The sequence below is a fragment of the Condylura cristata genome, unplaced genomic scaffold, assembly GCF_000260355.1.
Source record: "Condylura cristata isolate star-nosed mole 26May11 unplaced genomic scaffold, ConCri1.0 scaffold00017, whole genome shotgun sequence".
NCBI classification, from domain to species: domain Eukaryota; kingdom Metazoa; phylum Chordata; class Mammalia; order Eulipotyphla; family Talpidae; genus Condylura; species Condylura cristata.
In genome coordinates, this window is record NW_004567118.1 from 35,934,253 (window position 1) to 35,956,454 (window position 22,202).

General features: G+C 42.2%; 1 protein-coding gene across 2 annotated transcripts in view; it reads left to right on the plus strand.

The window, feature by feature from the left end:
* The first annotated feature begins 8,894 nt into the window (after positions 1-8,894).
* Positions 8,895-22,202, plus strand: part of FAM222B (family with sequence similarity 222, member B) — a 64,129-nt gene continuing 50,821 nt past the window's right edge. For both annotated transcript variants that reach the window (XM_004684848.2, XM_012726511.1), the window contains exon 1: positions 8,895-9,047. The gene's annotated coding sequence lies outside the window, so the exon portion shown is untranslated. The remainder of the gene's footprint in view (positions 9,048-22,202) is intronic.

The window sequence follows — 22,202 nt, forward strand, 5'->3', positions numbered from 1 at the left end:
TGGATGGAACTGGAAACAATCATGCTTAGTGAAATAACCCAGAAAGAAAAGGAAAAATACCGGATGGTTTCTCTCATAGCAGGAATATAACAGAACAGGCGAGAAAATAATGATAATGATGCACAGCTATATACCAGAGACATTTTGTGGGGGTGGAGTGGGGAATGGGATCAAAAACAGTGGGGGGAGGGAAATGCACTGGACTATGGTGATGGCATTTCATTAAAGTCTTATATGTTTTGTCTTGATGCGGCGGATGGCAGAACCTATTTAGAGCAGGCAGGTGTGGGGGTTCAGTGGTGCCTCTCTCCCTGTCCTGTATGGTACCTCTCTCCCTGTCCTGTAACATTCTCTGAAGCCATTCCTTTTGGGAGAACAACCAGGAGGTCTGCAAAGGTAGAAAAAGCTGTATAGTCTCAGACTGCTTTAGCTGCTGGAGTAACTTGATTTACCTTGGCTGATTTGTGGTTTGGGCTTTCTTCAGCCTTTGAAGTCAACTTCTCAGTCGAACTCTTGAAATAGAGACATAAATATTGTGGGGATTAGTAGAGATGGGGATTCACTAAACATATACTATGTATAGGCCCTGTCCCCAGAAGCTGGGGAATACATCAATGAACAAAACTGACAAAATGTACCAATACTTGCACCCTGAGGCTCTGTGTGTGTGTGTGTGTGTGTGTGTGTGTGAGAGAGAGAGAGAGAGAGAGAGAGAGAGAGAATGTTAATAACCTGACAGGATGACAGGAACAGTTTTAGTAGTAGCCCCTGGTCTGTGAAAGCCTAAATGGAGCAGATCTAAAAGAGAATGAGAGGGGAGGGATTGAGGATGGGCAGAACACACACACACACTCGTGTAAAAGGAAAAAATAGATATAGATAGAATAGAATGCACACACACATATTCCTAGGGGAGCAGAACAAAGGGAGTGATAACAGAAGAGGGGGAGGGGAAAGGAATGTGGTTAAGAGTGGGTTTTCTTGAAGGCCTCCCTGGTGGTCTACAGTTAAGTCTCAGCACTGTCATTGCTTTGGTATGGCCTGAGTGATTCCTGGCCAGAAAGCTAACCCACAGTAGGAATAGTGTATTATGTATCCTGTCTTGGCTGCTGCTCCCCTCAGCAGTGTAATTCAGTAAATCCTCCTGTTCTGCTCCCCACTCTGTCTCTGGTGAATTCTCTCACCCCCTGCACCTCTGGCCTACACCCCAGTTCTTCTACATATTAAAATGAATTTTTTTTTTTTAAAAAGAGGGTTAAACAAAGAAGAGAGGGTTTCTTTTTTTTTTTTAAGATGGGAAATTTTTATTTGCTCAAAAGGAAGGAAGAAAATTGAGCAGAGGAGGAAATTGATGATATAAGACAGAGGGGAGAGTTGGAGAATGGTGAAACAAACTGACTAGACTCTTGTATGAGTGGAGACTGCAGGCCTAGAGAAGTTTTGAGTACTCCTCAAAACTTCAGGATTGACAGAGACTTGGTAGCCAAATGCACTGATGGTTTGCAAATGTCTCCAGGCTCCAGCCTTCAGGCTGGTTGCTCTGTTAGTGGAAGGAACAGCCTTTTTGGAACATGATATTCTGGTTGTTCTTTGAGCACCCATATGCCCACAGAACAAGATGCCACTAAATACAGGACAGCCAGCAATTAGAAAAATATGCATCCTCTTTCACGGACAGTTAGGTGAAATGTCATTTTAGCTGCAATTAAGGTAAAGGGAAATTTCAGTAAAACAGTACTCAAAGAGCTTAAATATATACATGCAAATTTACCCAAGGACCACATGCTGAGTAGTATAATGCTGGCAACAGATAATACTGTGGACTAATCCAAAGGGATGACTCAAAAATTTATGGAAAGTGAAGGCCCTCCCTGGTGGCTCAATGGGTTAAAGCACAGCACTGCAAATCTAGCTGCAACTGCTTCAGTATGAGCTCATTCCCCGGTCTGGGAGGTGACCCACATGGTGCAGCAGACCTCTCCTGTCTTGCCCGCTGCTCCCCTCAGCAGTGTACTTCTGCCTGTTCTGCTCCCCACTCTGTCTCTGGTGAATGTTCTCACCGCCCCTGTACCTCAGTTCTGTATGCATAAATAAATAAATATTTATTAAAAAAATATGGAAAGTGAATCAAAGTGTCTTTGTTAATCCTCTTCTTTCCCAGGTATTTCCCCTGTAAGGGTATGGTGTGGAAATTTTATATTTTGTGAGATTAGGAGAAGCCAATCAAGTGAAACAAACTGCCTGGGTTCACATCTCAGCTGGCCACTTATTAGCTGTGTGAATTTGGACAAGTTATTTTAACCTCCCACATATCACTTTCCTCATCTGTAAAATGGAGAAGATGATAGTAAACATATCTACCTAATATCTTATGTTCACTTGAATCTAAGACTTAGAACAATGTGGGCTCTCAATACATGTTCCTGTCTTAAGCCTAATTGTTTTTCTCCTTTATTTATTTCATGAATGATCCTCTTTTCTATGTAGACAATTTTGCTTTGTACTGTATTCCTCTCATCAGCATTTATTTTAAAAAATGCTTAATCTCTTTCATCTGAAAACTAAAAACTTCCCTGACTCCAACTTTTCCAACTATGTGTCACTTCTTTTCTTTTCCAACTATGTGTCACTTTATCTTTCTCACTAAAATAGGCCAGTGAAGATAGTGGGGAGAAACAGATGGGTTCCAGAGATTTAAGAGGATTGAATTGGGAATAGATGGTGCTTAAAGCCCTCTCATGCATGGCCAATACCACATAGAAAAATTCTCATCAATTGTCATTAGAGAAATGCAAATGAAAACCACAGTGAGCTACTATTTTATATATGTGAAAATTATCTTTAGCAAAAAGACCACAATAAGTTTTGATGAGGTTGCAAAGGAAAAGGTCTCAGCAGCCAATATGTAGAATTATTTGCTTATGATTTCTAAAATGTATTTTATGGTTCTAGATCTCACATATCTTCAAAATAGTATTTTTGTACTTTTTTTGGGTTTTTACTAAGAGTAGAATTGCTGGAGCATATGGTAGATATCAATATTTGAAGGAAACTCATTGCTATTTTTTCCTAAGGACTGAATCAGTATATCATTGTGTCACAATTTACAGTAGTAAAGCTATGGAATCAACCTAAATACCCAAAAACAAATGATTGGATTGAGGATACGTGGAATATATATACAATGGAATATTATCCCATTACTATCCATTAATTTTAAAAAGGTGAAATCTTACCATTTGCTACAATGATGGAACTTGAGAAACTCAAGTTATACAGAATAAGTTGAAAAAACAATAAATATTAAATGATTAAAAAAAAAACCCTCCCTTTCACTCATAGCAGGAGTATAAAGGGCCAGGGGAGAAAATAAAAATACTAATGAACAGCTATATACCAGAGACATTTTGTGGGGGTGGAGTGGGGAATGGGATCAAAAACAGTGGGGGGAGGGAAATGCACTGGACTATGGTGATGGCACATGGGTGATTTGGTGATGGGAAGCCCAAGGGGATTATAGCTGAGATGGAAAAATGCACAAAATGATTTAAAAATAAACTATTATATAACTATATATATATAATACACACACACACACACATATATGTATATATATATACCCATCCTCCCATGGTCTCCTATTACAACTAGATTAATCCAGAGTCTTTGCACACTTTGAGCCTGTTTGCTTCTACCCCCAAGGTTTTTGTCACACTGGCTTCCTTTCCAGGCTTGAATATGTCAAGTTCATGTCTGCCTCAGGTTCTTTACTTGCTCCCCTACTTCCTTTGCTCTTCTAGATTTGGTTTCTGCTCTTCGCCCAGGCTTCAGCTTAAATGTCACTTCCTCACAGAAACTTTTCGTCAAGGTGTTCCTCATGACCTGCAGCGATCCCTTACAGTGCCTGCAGTTCTCTCAGGAACTCCACGGGGCTTCTCAAGGCATCTGATCTTACCAACTTGATCCCATTCTGATCAAGTCACTCACTTGCTTCACTGCCCCCAAATTAATACGAACTAATGAACATGACTCTGGCTTACACCACCAGTTTCCTCTCTTGTCACTGTTATAGCACAGTTGAATCTTTTGTTGCCCAATTGCCTAGTGGTATCTCAAATTCCAGGCTTTCCCATAGACTAGTCCTTCCATGATTGGTTAAATTCTCTCTTAGGATGCTTTTTTCCTGCTATGGCAAGACAGTTTATATACTGATTGGGAGCACACAGATGACTGAGCCACAGACACCCTGGCTTTGATTCTCAGCTTCATTATCTACTTGATGACCTGGGGCAAATGAAGACTCTCTAGTTCAGTTTTCTCATCGGATGATGATAATACCCTCATAGGGTTGCTATGTTTAAAAGGACTAACAATTATAAAGTGCTTAGAACAGTGCTTGGTACAGAGTAAATGCTGTATAAGCATTTGCTGTTATTGTATGTCCCCTCCTAAACTGTCAGTTCTATGAGGACAAGGGATACACACATTTTCACTATTGTATTGCCTACACCTAAAACAGTGTCTGGCATGTAATGGATATTTTCTTGAGATTGGCTCTTCCTTTGTGTTATCAGCAACTTCAAATATTTATCTTTTCACACCCAGGGTTTTTTAAGATTTATTTTATTTGGGGCCCTCCATGGTGGCCCCAGGTTAAAGCACAGCACTATGAAACTATCCAGAGCCGCTTTGACGTGAGTTCGATTCCTGGCCAGGGAGGGACCCACATGACCCAGCAGACACTCCTGTCTCACCCTGCTGCTCCCCTCAGCAGTGGACTTTGTCAGTCTTCCTGTTCTGCTCCCTACTCTGTCTCTGGTGAATCCTCTCAATGCCCTTGCACCTCTGGCCTGAACCCCAGTTTTTGTATGCATAAATAAATGAATCTTTAAAAAAAATAGGGAATAGGCCAGAGGTGCAGGGAGGGTGTGTGTGAGTGGATTCACCAGGGACAGAGTGAGGAGCGGAAAGTTCCTCACTCTGGTAAGAAGTCTAAGAAGCTGACTTGTGACTGCACATAGTCAGCTGTCAATATGCTGGTGGTGACCTGCTGGGTGCTGGGTCTGCTCTGGGTACCCATGGTTTTGGGGTATGGACATTGCTAACCAGGGAGAAAGTCCCAACCATCAGCCTGGCTAATGATGGCAAGGACTACAGAAAGTGGTGAATGAAATCTTAGTCATTAATCTGATTGCTGAGCAGCGAGTGAATGACGTTGGGGGGCTGCATGATTGTGCGTAATGGCAATAGGTGGGAGGGGGACCTCAGCTACCCAAAGGTGCACATAAACCTGGACAAAGAAACTTAGATGGCCAAGAGTGACTATAGTGCCTTGCAGTTCCAGCGGCAGCACCACAGGCCTGGCCCACAGAAAACACCGGTCTCCCTAGAAAGTGCAGAGAGGCTGTGCTACTTACTCCCCAGTGCCTTCTTCAGTCCAGGTGACCGGGTGTGTGTGGGGAGGAGGAGAGGACACCATCTCTCTACCTGTAGAGGAGGCAGGACATTCCCTTCCCATCATGGGCCTGGGGCCAACAGCTTGGCATCACACTCTCCTTCCCTTTTCATCTTAGGTTTGAATACAGCACCTTAGAGACACTGTTGAAACTTAAAAGGCTTTTCTGCTGCAAGCCCTTTAGGAAAGTATGAAGTGACTACTTTCCTCTCTGATACATCATTTGCTTTAAAAAGAAAAAAAAAATAAATCCAAGTGGGGAAATGACTCAGGAGATCCTTATGGGTCGTATGGACCACAGCAGGTCTTTCCAGGGGCTGCGTGTTGTAGTGGAGTGGGGAAAACAAGTTTCTAGAAGTTTTAGGGTTAGCTGTGGTCATTCATTCATCAGAACATAGTGTTGATTTTTTAAAAGATTTATTTATTTATGCATACAAGAACTGGGGTACAGGCCAGAGGTGCAGGGGCTGAGATGATTCACCAGAGACAGAGTGGGGAACAGAACAGACAGCTTGACTGAAATACACTGTTGAGGGGAGCAGCAGGTGAGACAGGAGAGGTCTGCTGTGCCATGTGGGTCAGCTCCCTGGCTGGGGATCAAACTCACGCTGCAGTGACTATAGACAGCTTCATAGTGCTGTTCTTTAACCCATTGCGCCACCAGGGAGGACCTCATAGTGTTGATACTAACTTCTTCCTTTCTGACTGTGCAGTTCCCTGGTGTACTAAGTGTAATGTCGTTCCAAAGGCCAATATTTTTGCAATCATTGACAGGTCTTTTGAGCCATGTGTTAGTGTCTGGAATTAATCGTGAACCTCACCCATAAGATGTCCTGCCCCATCAGTTGTAGTTTCCTCTAGGTATGTTAAGATGGAACTGTTTAGATGGGAGGGAGAACCTATGTGAGACCTTGTATAGATTTTATAGATTTTTAAAAAAGATTTATTTACTTTAAACATACAGGAACTAGGTTATGGGTCAGAGGTGTGGGGGAGGATGAGAGGAGTCACTAGAGACAGACTGGGGAGTTGACAGACAGATGCATTGAAATATGCTGCTGAGGGGAGCAGAGGGTGAAACAGGAGGGCTCTGCTATGCCATGTGGGTCAATTCCCTGGCTGGGGATTGAACTGCTGCAGTAGTTGATAGCTTAAGAGCACTGTGTCTTTAACCCCTGAACCACCAGAGAGGCCCCAGATTTGCTTTTCTAGTGACTGGATTATGCCAATTAGTATACTGTGTACAGTTTGTACACTGTATCTGCACAGAGAACTATACTCTGTACGAAAATATCACAGGCATCTGATGAGAAAAGAGCCTCAGATTCCTAGAACTGCATGGAGTAACCCTTAATTTCTTAGTAACTGGAGAATTCCATCATATGCATTGTTATCTTGTTGCTTCTTTTTATAGATGAATTAGTATTAGTGACAAGTGATTAGTGATATTGCCTGTAAGCATATCTGTAATGATCCATTTTCAGCATTCTTTAAGATTTATTTATTTATGCATACAAGAGCTGGTGTGAGAGAATTTACCAGAGACAGAGTAGGAGCAGAACAGGCAGATTGAAATACACTACAGAGGGGAGCAGCAGGCGAGACAGGAGAGTTCTGCAGTGCCATGTGAATCACCTCCCTGGCCAGGGGTTGAACTCTGCTGTGGCTGTGAATAGTTTCATAATGCTGAGGCTTAACCTGTTGTGCCACCAGGGAGACTTTCCGTTTTCAGCATTCTCAATCTTTCCTCCAGGGCCTATTCTTGCTTATTTTCTAACTTAAATTAGAAGTTCAAACATTCACACTAGATCTTGGAATGAGGAGTAGCTTTTCTTCTCCATAGAAGCAGAGAGAATTTAATGACCTACCGTGGATATTTTTCTCTCTCATTCCTCCCCGCCACCCCCTTACATTATACCCTGCATCTCTCCAAACTCTGAATTATAAAGGGAAGGATGAGCTGGACGTGGGTTGGGAGCATCATGGTGATAGAGAATTTAGTTCTGTACCTTTTGACTGCAGTATATTGCCCACAACTTTCAAAGTTTGTTCAGTTGCATTCTTGAAAGTAAATTGAGCTTAGAGCTGCCCTGGTAGGGCAGGTGTTAAAGTCTCTATATGAAGCTACAAGCAGCCACTGCAGCATGTCTTTGATCCCTGGCCAGGGAGGTGGCCCACATGATGTAGCAGATCTCTTTTGTCTCTCCTGCTGCTCCCCTCAGCAGTGTATTTCAGTACCCCTGCTTGTTCTGCTCCCCAAGCTCTCTGGTGAATCCTCACACTCTCTCCATCCCCACTCCCCCAACTCTGGCCTAGACCATAGTTCTTGTATGCATAAATAAATTTAAAAAAATCTTAAAAAAATAAATTAGTTCATTATTGGGCTATGCCAAGGCAGCACAGTATTTTAGGGTCTGAGCTTCCTTGGGCTAAAGGTCTGATTTTTATTTACAAAAGTGGGCCAATCTCTGCAGTGCAAACTGGAAAGTCAGGGGGCTATTAGCTTTCAAGAACCTCTATAGCACAGGAGATACCTAGCCCACTTTTGTCCAATAAACAACATGTACTTGATAACTAAACCAAACATAGCAGTGTCCCAGTGTAAACTAAGTGCAGGCACATTTATTTATTATTTAATTTTAAAAGGATAGATTTATTCGGAAAAGGGGAAAGAAAAAAAAAGAGAGACACCTGAATACTCAGAGGCATGCGGTCTTGGGAGAGCTGCCTACAGTCACCTCCTTGACATGGTCTCTAGGGCCTTCTGAACACCTCCTAGCCAGTAGTGCTGCCTGGAATGTCAAACTTGCCTCTTATCCAATGACCCCAAATGCATTCCTTTTTAGATTTATTTATGCATACAAGAACTAGTACACAGGCCAGAGGTGAGGTGGTACTGAGTGTGAGAGGATTCACCAGAGATAGAGGGGAGGGCAGAACAGGCAGATTGACTGAAATGCATTGCTGAGGGGAGCAACGGGCGAGACAGGAGTGATCTGCTGTGACATGTGGGTCACCTCCTTGGTCAGGGGTTGAACTCATGCTGCAGTGGCCTGCAGAGAGTTTCACAGTGCTGCACTTTAACCCCTTGCACCACCAGGGAGGGGCCCTATTCCCAATGTATTTAAACCCACATTTACTTTCAGTGGTCATCTTAGTGCACCTGAATCCAGGCCTTAACATGTAAGTGGGATCCAGAAATCTGGAAGTTATTAAGTGGATGGTTCCTTGTGGCCGGACAGCTTGCGGAAGGAGGTTAGGAATTTAATAACCTAGATAAAGTATTCCAGAAGCCTGCATTAGCATCCGAAACCTCCACTCCACAAACCCTTCAGGCCAGCGGCCTCATCCACCTGAGAGCTTAGACCTAGGGGTTCAAGGCGTCAGGCATTGAGGAAGACGCCCCTGGCTCCATCTGCGCAGGCGCGGGTGGCCCGAGAGGGCCCCGGTACTCCAGGCTGCGCAGGCGCAGGAGCGGCTCCCGGCGAGTCCCGACGGCAGCGGCGGCGACCGAGCGGCCGGGGCGTGGAGCAGCGGTGGCGGCGGCGGGCGGCAACCGAGCAGCCATGAGGGCCGGGCCCAGTCACCGACAGTAAGTAGTGGTGGAAACGGGGAGGGCTGCGGGAGGGTAGCGGGGTGGTCGAAGGATACTCTGACTTAGGGGGTGGGCTTCGCTTATCCGAGGCGAAGGGGCGTGGGGGAGGGACAGTTTGAGGTGATGAGAGGAGAATTTGGGGGCGCTGGTGGTCAGATCCTGGTCAGATCACCAACCCCAGAGCCGGACAGCTTGGCAGAGGGAAGGGGGTGCATACTGTGGAGTGAAGGAGCTCACGACAGGGGCAGTGCCCCGCGTTACCCCGTTGTCATCGTCCCTTCCCCCAGGAGCTTTTGGTCGCCTCTCCCTTTCCGCTTCTTTCAGAGAATGGTCGCGGGGGGGAGGGTGATGGAAGATGAAAGCCCTGCTGGAGCTAAAGAAGCCAACTCTGAAACAGGCAGGGGCAGGCTGTCGCCCGTAGTAATAGGCTGCACTGAACAGAGCCTGGAAGTCCGGAGCCCACTGTTTAAAGCTGGGAGAGGTCGAGGGAAAAGAACTAAGGTATTAGAATTAAACTGGTTCAGACCCAAGTCCATCATTGATAAAGCTGATAGATAACCTTGGGCAGCTCCCCGTTTAACCTTCCTCAATCAATGGAAGATATCAGTGCTTCAGTGGGCTTTTTCAAGTGTCATGCGAGATTGCTGATGAGAATTGCAGGTTTTAAGTACTATGCTGATGTTAGTCTTATCACCAACCATATTACTGAATTTTAGACCTCACTGTTATTAATAGAATGACTGATTTCTTTGTCAAGGCAAAGCATATTGTTTGTAAAACCTTAATAGGAACATATGTGCTTTCTACATGGGCACAGCAGATCGTGTGCAGAAATACCAGTTTGTTCTGTGATGTGACAGATTAGCCTTCAGATTCATGTAGGAAAAATACTGTACTCTTAGGCGTTTTTACAAATGCTGTGTGACTCCTTACCAGAGGAAGGAAATAGAGAATGAAGGCCAATCTGTAAATGCTTTCTGAGCATAGCTCACTCAGGTTTCCGTGTAATACAATTGGCACTAATGTGCTTTATTATGAGTTGAGAAAGCTAGTTTGAGACAAGCTGGGAGAGCTGCCCAGAGAGGGGTTTGTTGTTTTTAAATTGTAAAGAGTTTTCCTTTGCAGAGGAGTCTCTGGTTGCCCCAGGGCCCTGTCTCTGTTTTGGAGGTGAGATAAGCATATAGCAGCTTTTCAGCTCCACTTTTTTGTTACCTTGTGGTGGAACTTCCAGTGTGCAGTGTTTCACAGAGAGAAGCAGCTGTGCAAAAACCCAAAAGATTCTTTTCTAAGAAGCTTGAGGAAGTACTCTTGGGACTGTTCTTGTTATTTAGGGTAGACAAAACAGAGGACACAGTAAACTGTGTTTTCAGAGAGAAAAAATGGTGTTCTGTCCACTGCTTTTGTAAGACGGGTGAAAACTTTCAAAAGGATAGAGAGGTTTCAGCTTTGCTGACTCTGAGGATTAAGAGATTGAAATTGAGGCCATTCAGAAATCACTACATGATTTGTCTTTCATCTGAGTAAAGGTAAAGGAGTGGCTGTACTAGATTCTGGAAGAATCACAGATAAGCACAGTGAATTATTCTATAGGAATGGGAGTAAGTCTTTAATTTCCCTATCTTGTAAAACATGTTTTACTTCTCTTCAGGAGATGCACAGTGATAGGTCATTTACACTTTTTGCTCTAGTTCCTTGACTTTTCCATTGCTCTATCCACAACACTGACAACACTGATTCTTTTTTAGAGGATAGTTTTAAAAATAAAGCATTTGGGGCCTCCCTGGTGGCTTAGGGGTTAAAGTCAGTGCTATCAAGCTACTGCCAGCCACTACAGAAGGAATTCCATTCCTGGTTGGCCAGATTGCTGACCTGCATGGTGCCACAGACCTCTCCAGCCTTGCCCACTGCTCCCCTCAGCAGTGTATTTCAGTAGATCTGCCTGTTCTGCCCCCTACTCTCTCTAGTGAATCTTCTCACACCCTCCTCACCTCTGGCTTGCACCTCAGTTCTTGTATACATAAATAAATCTTAAAATCTTATTTGCTGAGGATAATTAAAAAAAGAAAGCATTTGTTGCCCAAAAGTAGATGACTGGATTAAAAAGATGTGGTACATATATACAATGGAATATTACTCAGCAACCAAAAAAGAGAAACACATGTCTTTTGAAGCAACTTGGATGGAGCTGGAAAAGATCATGCTTAGTGAGATAAGCCAGAAAGAGAAAGAAAAATACTGGATGGTTTCACTCATAGCAGGAGTATAATGGACCAGGCGAGAAAATAACAAAAATAATGAACAACCATATACCAGAGACATTTTTGCGGGGGTGGACTGGGGAATGGGATCAAAAATAGGGGGTTGGGGAGGGAAGTGCACGGGATTATGGTGATGGCACACGGGCGACTTGTTGATAGGAAACCCGCGGGGATTACAATTGAGATGGAAAAAAAAATGTACAAAATGATGTAAAAATAAATTGTTGTAAATTAAAAAAATATATAAATAAAAAATAAAATAAAATTATAAAAAAAAGAAAGCACTTGTTTCTGTTGGCTATGTCATAGATTATTTATAAAATACAAATTTATTCTGCCTTTGACAGAATAAATGGCAGACGATTTAGAGGCATTAAATGTTAGAACTGGCCTGCCCATCTTATTTTACTTTTAATAATTGGACATTTATTTTTAATTTTACTAATGCATTTCCCCTACTGTTGGAAATTTCCATCCATTCCAACAAGTACATAAATGCCACTTGTGTTAGGTTAAAATGATAGAGGTTTGTTCAGCTGTGATGAGAACTTCCTGTCCTCTCCTATTCTCTTTCCTATTTGTGGTTACTTTTTATGTAGTGAATGACTGTTACAAATGAGAGAAGTCTGCCCCTTGGGAAGAGAAAAGGGATCGTCTGTGCCTTGACTGCCTGGTGTATGAGCAGTCTGTCTAAAGTAAGCATGTAGGGACTCTCATGAATTCTTGACAAAGCAATGGCTAAAATAAAAGGAATAAGGTTTACTGGCTCATGTTTATTCTGATAAAATGAATCATTTTTCTTAAAAAAAAAAACACCTAGTGCCTCAGGGAAAACTTTTAACACATTCTATCTAAAAACAAAATTATAGTATCTCCCTCTTTTTTTAAAAAAAATTATTTAAAGATTTATTTATGCATACAAGAATTGGGGTACAGGCTAGAGGTGCAGGGTCTGGGATGAGAGGAACCACCAGAGACAGAGTAGGGAGCAAGACTGAAATACACTGCTGAGGGGAGCAGTGGGCAAGACAGGAGAGGTCTGCTGAACCATGTGGGTAGCTCCCTGGCTGGAGATGGAACTTGAGCAGCAGTGACTGGGGATAGTGCTGAGACTTAACTCCTTGCTCCACCAGGGAGGTCCTTAAAGATTTATTTATGCTTAAAGAACTGGGGTATAGGCCAGTGATCCAAGGATGGGGGGCGTGGAAGAAGATTTACCAGACACAGTAAAGATTTACCAGACACTAAGATTTACCAGACACAGAGTGGGGAGCAAAACAGTCAGATGTACTGAATATACACTGCTGAGGGAGGCAGAAGTCTGCTGTATGTTAGCTTCCTGGCTGGGGATTGAACTCATGATGTCATAGTGGTGGTGATAGTTTGTAGTGCTGACTTAACCCCAGTGCTGCCAGAGAGGCCCCACCCTTTTCCCTGTTTTAACTGAGAATATTTGTTTGAAAACGGAATCTTTGTTTCTTCAGACTCCATCTAATATCTATATCCCATTCTTTAAGTGTAACCTTTTTTGTGATATTTCCATAGCTACTAAAGAGCTCAAAGTTTTTTGTTTTTTTTTTTTGTCTCATGTTTTGGCTTCTGATGGTGTGCTAATAGTTTAAAAAGGAGACTTGAATGGAAAAAATGTTTAGTTTTTAAGATTGATTTTATTTATTTATGCATACAAGAGCTGGGGTGTAAGCCAGAGGTGCAGGGGTGGGGGAGGAAAGGATTCACCAGAGAATGAGTGGGGAGCAGAACAGGTGAATTGACTGAAATACACTGAGGGGAGCAGAGGGAGACAGGAGAGGTCTGCTGCACCATGTAGGTCAGCTGGGATAGATTCATAGTGTTGAGACTTAGCCCTTTTTGCCACCAGGCAGTCCTTGGAAAACTGTTTAAAAGGAAAAGTAAAGGAGAGTGGATATAACTTAGAGTGAACTTAGAGTTTCTGTTTCTGATATTTGAGGGATAAAGGGTTCAAGGATGGACCTGTTATTCAGAGTAGCTTCCTGATGACCAGGTTGGCTTGCCAGTATTTTGCAAAGCGCAGTTGGGTTCGATTAATTGCTCAATAAATGTTTGCTGAATGGAAAAATAGTAACACTAATAATCAGCAAACATGGTTTCATGTCTTCTGCAACTTTTGGAATGAGTTTACCTTTGTCTTGGTACCTGTTTTCTCATCTATTAAAGGAAGATACTCATTGGTCTTAACCTCAGGGGGTTTTAATACATATAAAGTGTTTGAAGTCCTAGCTGATACTTAATAAATACGAAATAAATGCTAGCTATTGTTTGTTTAATACATACTTTTTTTGTACCAAATTTTATGCTACTCAAAGATCTAGCCTCTGCCCTGTAGGAGTGTCAGTCTAGTAGTGGAAATAGATGTATATAATAAAGTACACCTTTTGGTACATCTTTAGTATGTATATCTTTAGATACATCTAAAGTACATCTATAGAATGTAATATCATATTTCATCAAATCTGTGGTGCCACTGATTGCCAGACTCACAGTTGCATATCACTAAGAAAGAAAAAATGCTGCTAATGAGACTGGCATACTTTAGGTACTAAAATATATCCTGTTTTCAGAGAAGTATTGAAGGGGAGAAGTGAACCTTAGAACTAAAGTGCAGTAAGTGCTATGCTTGTACAACTTGTTATAAAAACTGATGGAAAACTCAGTGCAGGTATTTTCAGTAAAGGCCTCCAGCTTGCCTAATCGACTCTTAAGCAAGGAAGATAGGGTTTTCCAAGCAGACAGTAAAGTCTGAAAATGGGAAGAGAGAGGGCATATTGATGTACCATCATATCAGGACAAGCAGGATGAGGAAATGAGCTCAGACTTTGGCAGAATAGAATTGTATAATACAGCAGAGCAGGACAGGAAGCCTGGAACATTTTCAGGAGAGACAGAACCTCATTCTTGGACTTAAACTCCTAAATTATTACAGCAACTTTAAAAAGATGATTCTAATATCATAACTTGGGAAGTGAGAATGAGTGTGAGAAGTAAAGTAGCCATGGGTAAAGTAGCCATGGGAAGGGTTAGAGCTTCACAGCTGACCAGAGGGGGTAAGTGTGAAATCACTGTACTCTTCATGTGAGGTGAATGCTTTCTCAGCAGAGAAGTGTTTAATATCTATTTCTGTCTTTTCACTGCCTCACACGCTGTTGATTAGGGCCCTTTCAGAACTTTGTAGCTTTGAGTGAAAAGGATTACAACTCATCAGGAAAAATGATAAATTTTCTGTATTAAAGATGCATTTAATACAAGGACAGTAATATATTATTATGTTTGACAGCTCAATATAAAATGGTGGCTTTGTATAGCACTTGATTGTACTGTCTCATAGGAAAATACAGGTCATTTAAGGAATGAGTTAAAAGACTTATTCAGATACTAAGTTTTGGTAACTCACCCTGAAGTGTGTAGGGGACAAAATGAAAAGCTAGAAGTAATAATCATGAATTTGTATGATGTCTTTTATTTTAATCTGTAAGGCAGACTAGGCTTAAGCTTTTTGGGCTCTGTGGTCTTACTGAAATCTGTTGGATTTGATCATTTCATCAGTAAATTCAACAAATGTTTAATTGCCTAAGGTGTTAGGCATTCTTTCTTGTAATGGGAATTAAAATATAGATAACATAATCTTTGTTTTAAAGAACTCTTTTTTTTTTTTTAAGATTTATTTTGCATACAGAGCTGGGGTACAGGCCAGAGGTGCAGGGGCAGTGAGAGGATTCACCAGAGACAGAGTGGGGAGCAAAACAGGCAGATGGACAAAGTATACTGCTGAGGGGAGCAGCGGACGGTCAGGAGAGGTCTGCCGCGCCATGTGGTCACCTCCCGGCCAGGCGGGAATCGAACTCATGTGGAAGTGGCTTTAACTTCTCAGTGCTGTACTTTAAGCCGCTGCACCACCAAGGAGGGCCTAAAGAACTAATTTTTTTTCCATACAGAACTGGGGTACAGGCCAGAGGTGCAGGGGCGGCGAGAGGCTTCACCAGAGACAGAGTGGGAAGCAGAACAGGCAGATCGATGAAGTACACTGCTGAGGGGAGCAGGGGCGGGTCAGGAGCGGTCTGCTGCGCCATGTGGTCACCTCCGGGGCAGGCGGGAATCGAACTCATGCGGAAATGGCTTTAGCTTCTCAGTGCTGTACTTTAACCCGCTGCACCACCAAGGAGGGCCTAAAGAACTCATTTTTTTTTCCATACAGAACTGGGGTACAGGCCAGAGGTGCAGGGGCGGCGAGAGGCTTCACCAGAGACAGAGTGGGAAGCAGAATAGGCAGATCGATGAAGTACACTGCTGAGGGGAGCAGGGGCGGGTCAGGAGCGGTCTGCTGCGCCATGTAGTCACCTCCGGGGCAGGCGGGAATCGAACTCATGCGGAAATGGCTTTAGCTTCTCAGTGCTGTGCTTTAACCCGCTGTGCCACCAGGGAGGGCCCAGAACTCATTTTTTAAAAAAATATTTATTTATTTATTTTTAAAGATTGAGTTATTTCTGCATAAAAGAACTAGGGTACAGGCCAGAGATATGTGTCTGTGTGTGTTTGGGGGGGAGGGGTGAGAGGATTCACCAGAGTGAGGAGCAGAACAGGCAGATGTACTGAAATACACTGCTGAGGTGAGCAGTGGGTGAGACAAGAGAGGTCTGCTGCACCTTGTGGATCACTTCCCCAGCCAAGGATTGAACTTGTGCTGCATTGGCTTCTGAGAGCTTTATAGTGCTGTTCTTTAACTCCTGTGCCACCAGGGAGGCTCATAAATAACTCCTTTTAATTGAAGAGTAACACGTAGACAATTATGGATCACAATGAGTAGTAAGTACAATGAGTGCTATTATAGAAATATATATTGAGTGCTTCTGGGATCACTGCTTCCAGCGTAGTTAGGGAAGGAGAAGCTTGGAGAAGACTCCTTAGAGAAAGAGTAAGTTGGGTCTTGAAGCCTGAATACAGTTTGGTTGCAACAAAAAGGTATTAGAAAGGGTAGAGTTTCAAGTGCAGAGAAGTTGCATAAGAGTACTAGAGTTACTGAGTATGGACCTATGACCTAGTGTTATAAGTGGGTTATAGTGAAGGATTGGAAGGAAGTACAGTGAAAGATGGGATGAAGTCCATTTGACCTTGTACTGAAATCCGAATTTTATTTTGTAGGTACTAGAGAGTCATGGAAGAAATTTAAAGTAGGCAAGAACAAGTCAGATCAGTAGAAATGAAAATTGTTGGGACCCACCCTGGCGGCACAGTGGGTTAGGATGCAGCACAGCAAGTGAACAGCAGCTGCTTCATTGAGAGTTTGATCCTGGCCCCGGTGGTGACCCATATGGCACAGCAGACCTCTCCTGTCTCACCTGCTGCTCTCCTCAGCAGTGTACTTTGTCAGTCTGCCTGTTCTGCTCCCCGCTCTTTCTCTGGTGAATCTTTTCACAGCCTCTGTACCTCTGGCCTGTAGCCCAGTTCTAAATAAGTCTTTTAAAAAGAAAACAAAGAAATGAAAGTTGTTGACAGTGTGGAAGTTAGATTTAAAAGGTGAAAGTGACTGTGATGAGTGATGATCACTGGAGAGATACTGGAGATCTTAGTTATAGTAACAATGGTGGAGTTATAGACAGATTAAAGAGCTTTTAAGGAAATTGTGTAGAATGATCTTAGGGACTTTAAGATTGGGAGTGTTAAGAGAGAAGAAATTGTTAAAGACCAATTTGAAATATCTAGCTTGGGCAGCTGAATAGAGTTTTATCATTTACAAAGGTAGGGAATCCCTTGAATGTCACATCTGAGGAAAATGAGGTTTTGTATATTAGATTTGAAGTATCAAGGAAATACAGAAGTCCAAAAATAGGCCTCTAGCTGTCTGGGTCTTGAGTTCGGTAGAGAGATTTAGAATGGAGATACAGATCTAGAAAATATTTGGTTAAAAGTATTAAAGTTGGCCAGGCCATCTTGTGAGTCTAAGTCCAGTTGCTTATTATAGATTGACTTTATACCATGCTAATATTTTCCATCTTTATTATTATTATTCAAAAAGATATTTATTTACTCATTTTTAAAGATTTATTTATTTATGCATACAGGTTTGGGTTACAGGCCAGAGGTGCAGGGGCGATGAGCGTACTCACCAGAGACAGAGTGGGGAGCAGAATAGGTAGTTCAATGAAGTACACTGCTGAGGGGTATCAGCTGGCAAGACAGGATAGGTCTGCTGTGCCATGTGGGTCAGCTCCTGGACAAGGAATCAAACTCACACTGAAGCAGCTGTGGCTCGCATGCTGTGCTGCGTCCTAACCCATTGCACCATTGGGGGGGGAGTGTCAAAAGATTTAATTTAATTTAATTTTTGAAGATTGCTTTTATTTGTGTAAGAGCTGGGGCATAGGCCATCGGTTTGGGGGTGAGAAGATTCATGAGAGACAAAGTGGGGGAGCAGAATAGGTGGATTGTCTGAAATACACTGCTGAAGGGAGCAGCAGGTAAGACAGGAGAGGTCTCACCTGTGGATCTGCTCCCTGGCTGAGGACTGAATTTGTGCTGCAGTGGCTGCGATAGATTCATCATGCTGAGACTTAAACCCTTGAATCACCAGAGAGGTCCTATGGTTTTGTAGGTTAAATACATTTTTCCCCAAAAAATGAGGGAAGTTCTGTGCATATCAGTGGTACATCTTTTTCCTATTTTCAGTCATTTACTAGACTTAAGAGAAGCATCCTTTCTAACATCACTTCCACTATAAATATGGAAGAAGTGAATCTATTCCACTGAGTACTAGATTAGAAACTAGATTTTAATGAACTGGAACCTCAGAGGATAATTTTGAACTAGTGATGGCAGGTTAGTTTAGAGTTAAGATTGTGAACTCAATGCCATCTGTGTCCAGTTTTCTGCTATTCTACAACTTTAAAAAAAAAATTTATTTATACCTAGAAGAGCTGTGGTATAGGCCAGAGGTGTGGGGAGTGAGGGTTTCACCAAAGAGTGGCGAGCAGAACAGGAGGGTCTACTGAAATGCAAGGAAGGGATATATAGAGTATATCCCTGCTAGTAGATTTTAGCTCAGCATTTTTAATATTGCTATTAAACAGCATATCTGACTTTTATTTTTAAAGATTTATTCATTCATTTATGCAAGAATTGGGGTACAGGCCAGAGGTTCAGGGGGGAGAGGGTTCACTAGAGACAGAGTGGGAAGCAGAACAGGCAGATCTACTGAAATACACTGCTGCGGGAAGCAGCAGGCGAGACAGGAGAGGTCTGCCACACCACATGGCATGCCAGGGTTACCTCGGCTTGGGATCAAACTTTTGCCATAAGGTCCCCAGGATGTCTGACTTTGACTGGAGAATCAAAGGCTGGGGACACTGACAGCCCTGGGGTCTCCATGTGGTTCAAATTTTAACTTGTATGTCCCTTTGACTCCCTGTCCTTGGAAATTTTTTTTTTTTTTTTATTTTTCAGCTTTTTTTTTTTTTTTAAAGAACTGGGGTACAGGCCAGAGGTGCAGGGGTGGTGAAAGGGTTCACCAGAGACAGAGTGGGGAGCAGAACAGGCTGACTGATGAAGTACACTGCTGAGGGGAGCAGCGGGCAGGTCAGGAGAGGTCTGCCGTGCCATGTGGGTCACTTCTGGGGCTGGGATCGAACTCATGCTGAAGTGGCTTTAGCTTCTTAGTGCTTTAACCTGTTGCACCACCAGGGAGGGCCCTATTCTTGGAATTTTAATGTTAAAAAAGAAAATAATTAATTCTGGATAGATGTATTATCTTTTTTACCTCTTTATTATGGAAAATTTCAAATAAATGCAAGAGTAGACAGAATAGCATAATGGACCCCTATCAGTCTGCCACAGTGATTGTTACCTCATGCCAATCATGTTTCATCTACATACCCCTTACTTACTAACCCCCCACAAGCCGAGATACCATGTAATTTCCTGAATAAATATTATTTCAGTATATACCTCTAAAGTTAAGTATTTAAAAAAACCCTCCACAAAAGTTGACAAGTGTTTCTTAATATCATCAATTGTCTAGTTTCCACATTTTCCCAGAGATCTTCAGTGTTGCAGTGGTTCATTTGAAATAGTATCCAAATACGTTCTACATAAGGCTGCTCTTTATCTTTTGATTTATAGTTTGCTCCATCTAATCTTGTGTTTATTGAAGACCTCTCCTTTTGAATAGCTACTATCGCCTTCTATTAGAGCATTCCTTTTACAATGTCTGCAAAATTAGATATCCTCTTTTCAGCTTCCTTTCTTTCTTACTGTCATTTAAGGCAAACTTGGTCATTCAAAATAAAGATTTTTGATTGCCTCCTCTGAGCTAAGAGCTAAGAAGGAAGTGTCTAGTATAACTAATTGCTGTCCACCCAGAGTTTATATGTCCTCATGGGAGAACAAAGCAGGTTAACTGTCGGTTATAGAATATTATATGTTAAGAATGATGAAAGAGGACCTCAGGGTGCAGTGAAAACATATCAACCATTAACCTGTATTTGGGGGTTCAAGAAAGGAATGTTCAAGGTGAGTCCTGAAGGATAAGTGGAAATTAGAGAAGATCACTATCAGCAGAGGATCCATTGTTTATAAAGCACAAGAATTTAAGTTTTTTATTTTTGCTATTTGAAATAAACAATCTGTCTATTAAGAAAATTGAGTTTTCAACTTTATCATATCAAAAAACACTTACTTATACAAAGCATTTTTACCCCTTCTTTACATCTACAGGAAATCTCAGAGCAGCTGTATAAGTCAAAAAATCAAAACTTTGAATAATAAACACATTATAAACAGGGGCCTTTTCTGTTGGACTGGTGGGTAAGTGTCAATTTTATCACTGCTGCAGCCTGAGTTCTCTTCCCCCACCAGGGAGTTAACCCCACATAGAGTACAGCAGACCTCTCCTGTCTTGCCAGCTGGTCTCCTTAACAGTGCATTTCAGTAGTCCACCAGTTCTGCTCCCACTCTGTCTCTGATGAATCCTCTTATCCCCCGCACCTCTGGCCTATACCCCAGTTCTTGTATGTATAAATAAATAACTATTAAAAAAATAAACACATAGTAAATATTTCCAATCTTTATAATAATTTCATCACCCCTCCACATCCATCATTTTTTTTTTTAAGGTATATTTAGGCAGCCAATTCCTTCCTGAAAGTAGATACATTGGGTGAAGGTTTAAAATGTATTTGGCAAGTTAATTGTAGAATATATGTGGAGCTCTTTTTCTACCCTTGTTGCCTGAAGATTCATCACCAGTGTGAACAAGACACAGTAATTGTCCATACCAGGAAATTCATGACCAACCTATTGATTCAGCAAAAACAAATGGTTACCGACATCCTTCTCCCTGAGGCAAAAATTGAGAGAAAATGGGACCCTTCCTCGCGGTGCAGTGGGTTAAAGCATAGCATTATGAAGCTATTGCAGCTACAACAACTGAGGAGGTGACCCAGATGGCACAGCAGACCTCCTGTCTTATCAGTGTATTTTAGTACATCTGCCCGTTTTTTCTATTTTTTTAAAGGAAAGACTCAAGCCCTTCCTGCCTTTTTTTTTAGATTTTTTTATTTATTAATGCATAAAGAACTGGGGTACAGGCCAGAAGAGCAGGGACAGTGGGAGGATTCACCAGAGGCAGAATGGGGAGCAGAACAGGCAGACTGATGAAGTACACTGCTGAGGGGAGCAGTGGGTGAGACAGGAGAGGTCTGCTGCACCATGTGGGTCACCTCTCGGGCGGGGGATTGAACATACACTGAAGTGGCTGCAGCCAGCTTGCAGGGCTGCTTTCTAACCCTCTGTGCCACCAGGGAGGGCCCACAGCTACTTGTTTTGCTCCTCACTCTGTCTCTGGTAAATCCTCTCACCCCCACACCTCTGGCCTGTACCCGAATTCTTGTGTGCATAGATAAGTCTTTTAAAAAAAAAGACATTGAGAGAAAATTGGGTTTAATATGTAAGACCACCCCGATGTCATCTTTGTATTTGGATTCAGAACCATTTTGGAGATGGCAAGACAAGACTGGGCATGATTTATGATTCCTTGGATTACATAAAGAAAAATGAACCCACATATAACCTTGGGTTTAAGACCTCAAGAAAACAGCAAAAGGAAAACAGTAACAGAATGAAGAAAGTCAGGCCAATGTTGGTGTTGGCAAAGGAAGGGTTAAAGATTCTGCATTTAAAAAAAAAAACAAAACAAAACATAAAAAGAACTTCAACCTAGGCTTTATTCCTTACATTGTGAAATAGAAAAAAATTTTTTTAAAAGATTTATATTTATGGTGCAGGGACAGTGAGCGGATCCACCAGAGACTGGGTGGGGACCAGAACAGGCAGATCTATTGAAATACACTGTTGAGGGGAGCAGTGGGTGGGTCAGGAGAAGTCTGCCAAATCATGTAGGTCACCTCCTTGGCCTGGAATTGAACTCCTGCTGAAATGGTTTTAGCTTCATAGTGCTGTGCTTTAACTCACTGTGCAAAGGAGGGCCTGTGAAATAGAAAAATTTTTGTTACCTAGAATTAGGAAAAGGATTTTTATGTACAGCACCAAAAATGGCATTCATAATAGGAAAAAAAATTGATAAATTTTATTTTATTTTTAAAAATTTTATTTATTTTTGTATAGAAAAACTGGGTGTAGGCCAGAGGTACAGGTGGAGAGAGGGTTCACCACAGACAGAAAGGGGAACAGAACAGGCTGATCTACTGTGGTCTGCCATGCCATATGTGGGTTAGTTCCCTGGCCAGGGATTGAACTCAGGCTGTCACAGTAATAGCAGTGAGACTTAACTCTTAGACTACCAGGGAGGTCCTGAAAATTTTATTTTTTTAAAGATTTATTTTATTTGTTTATGCATATACTAGGGTGT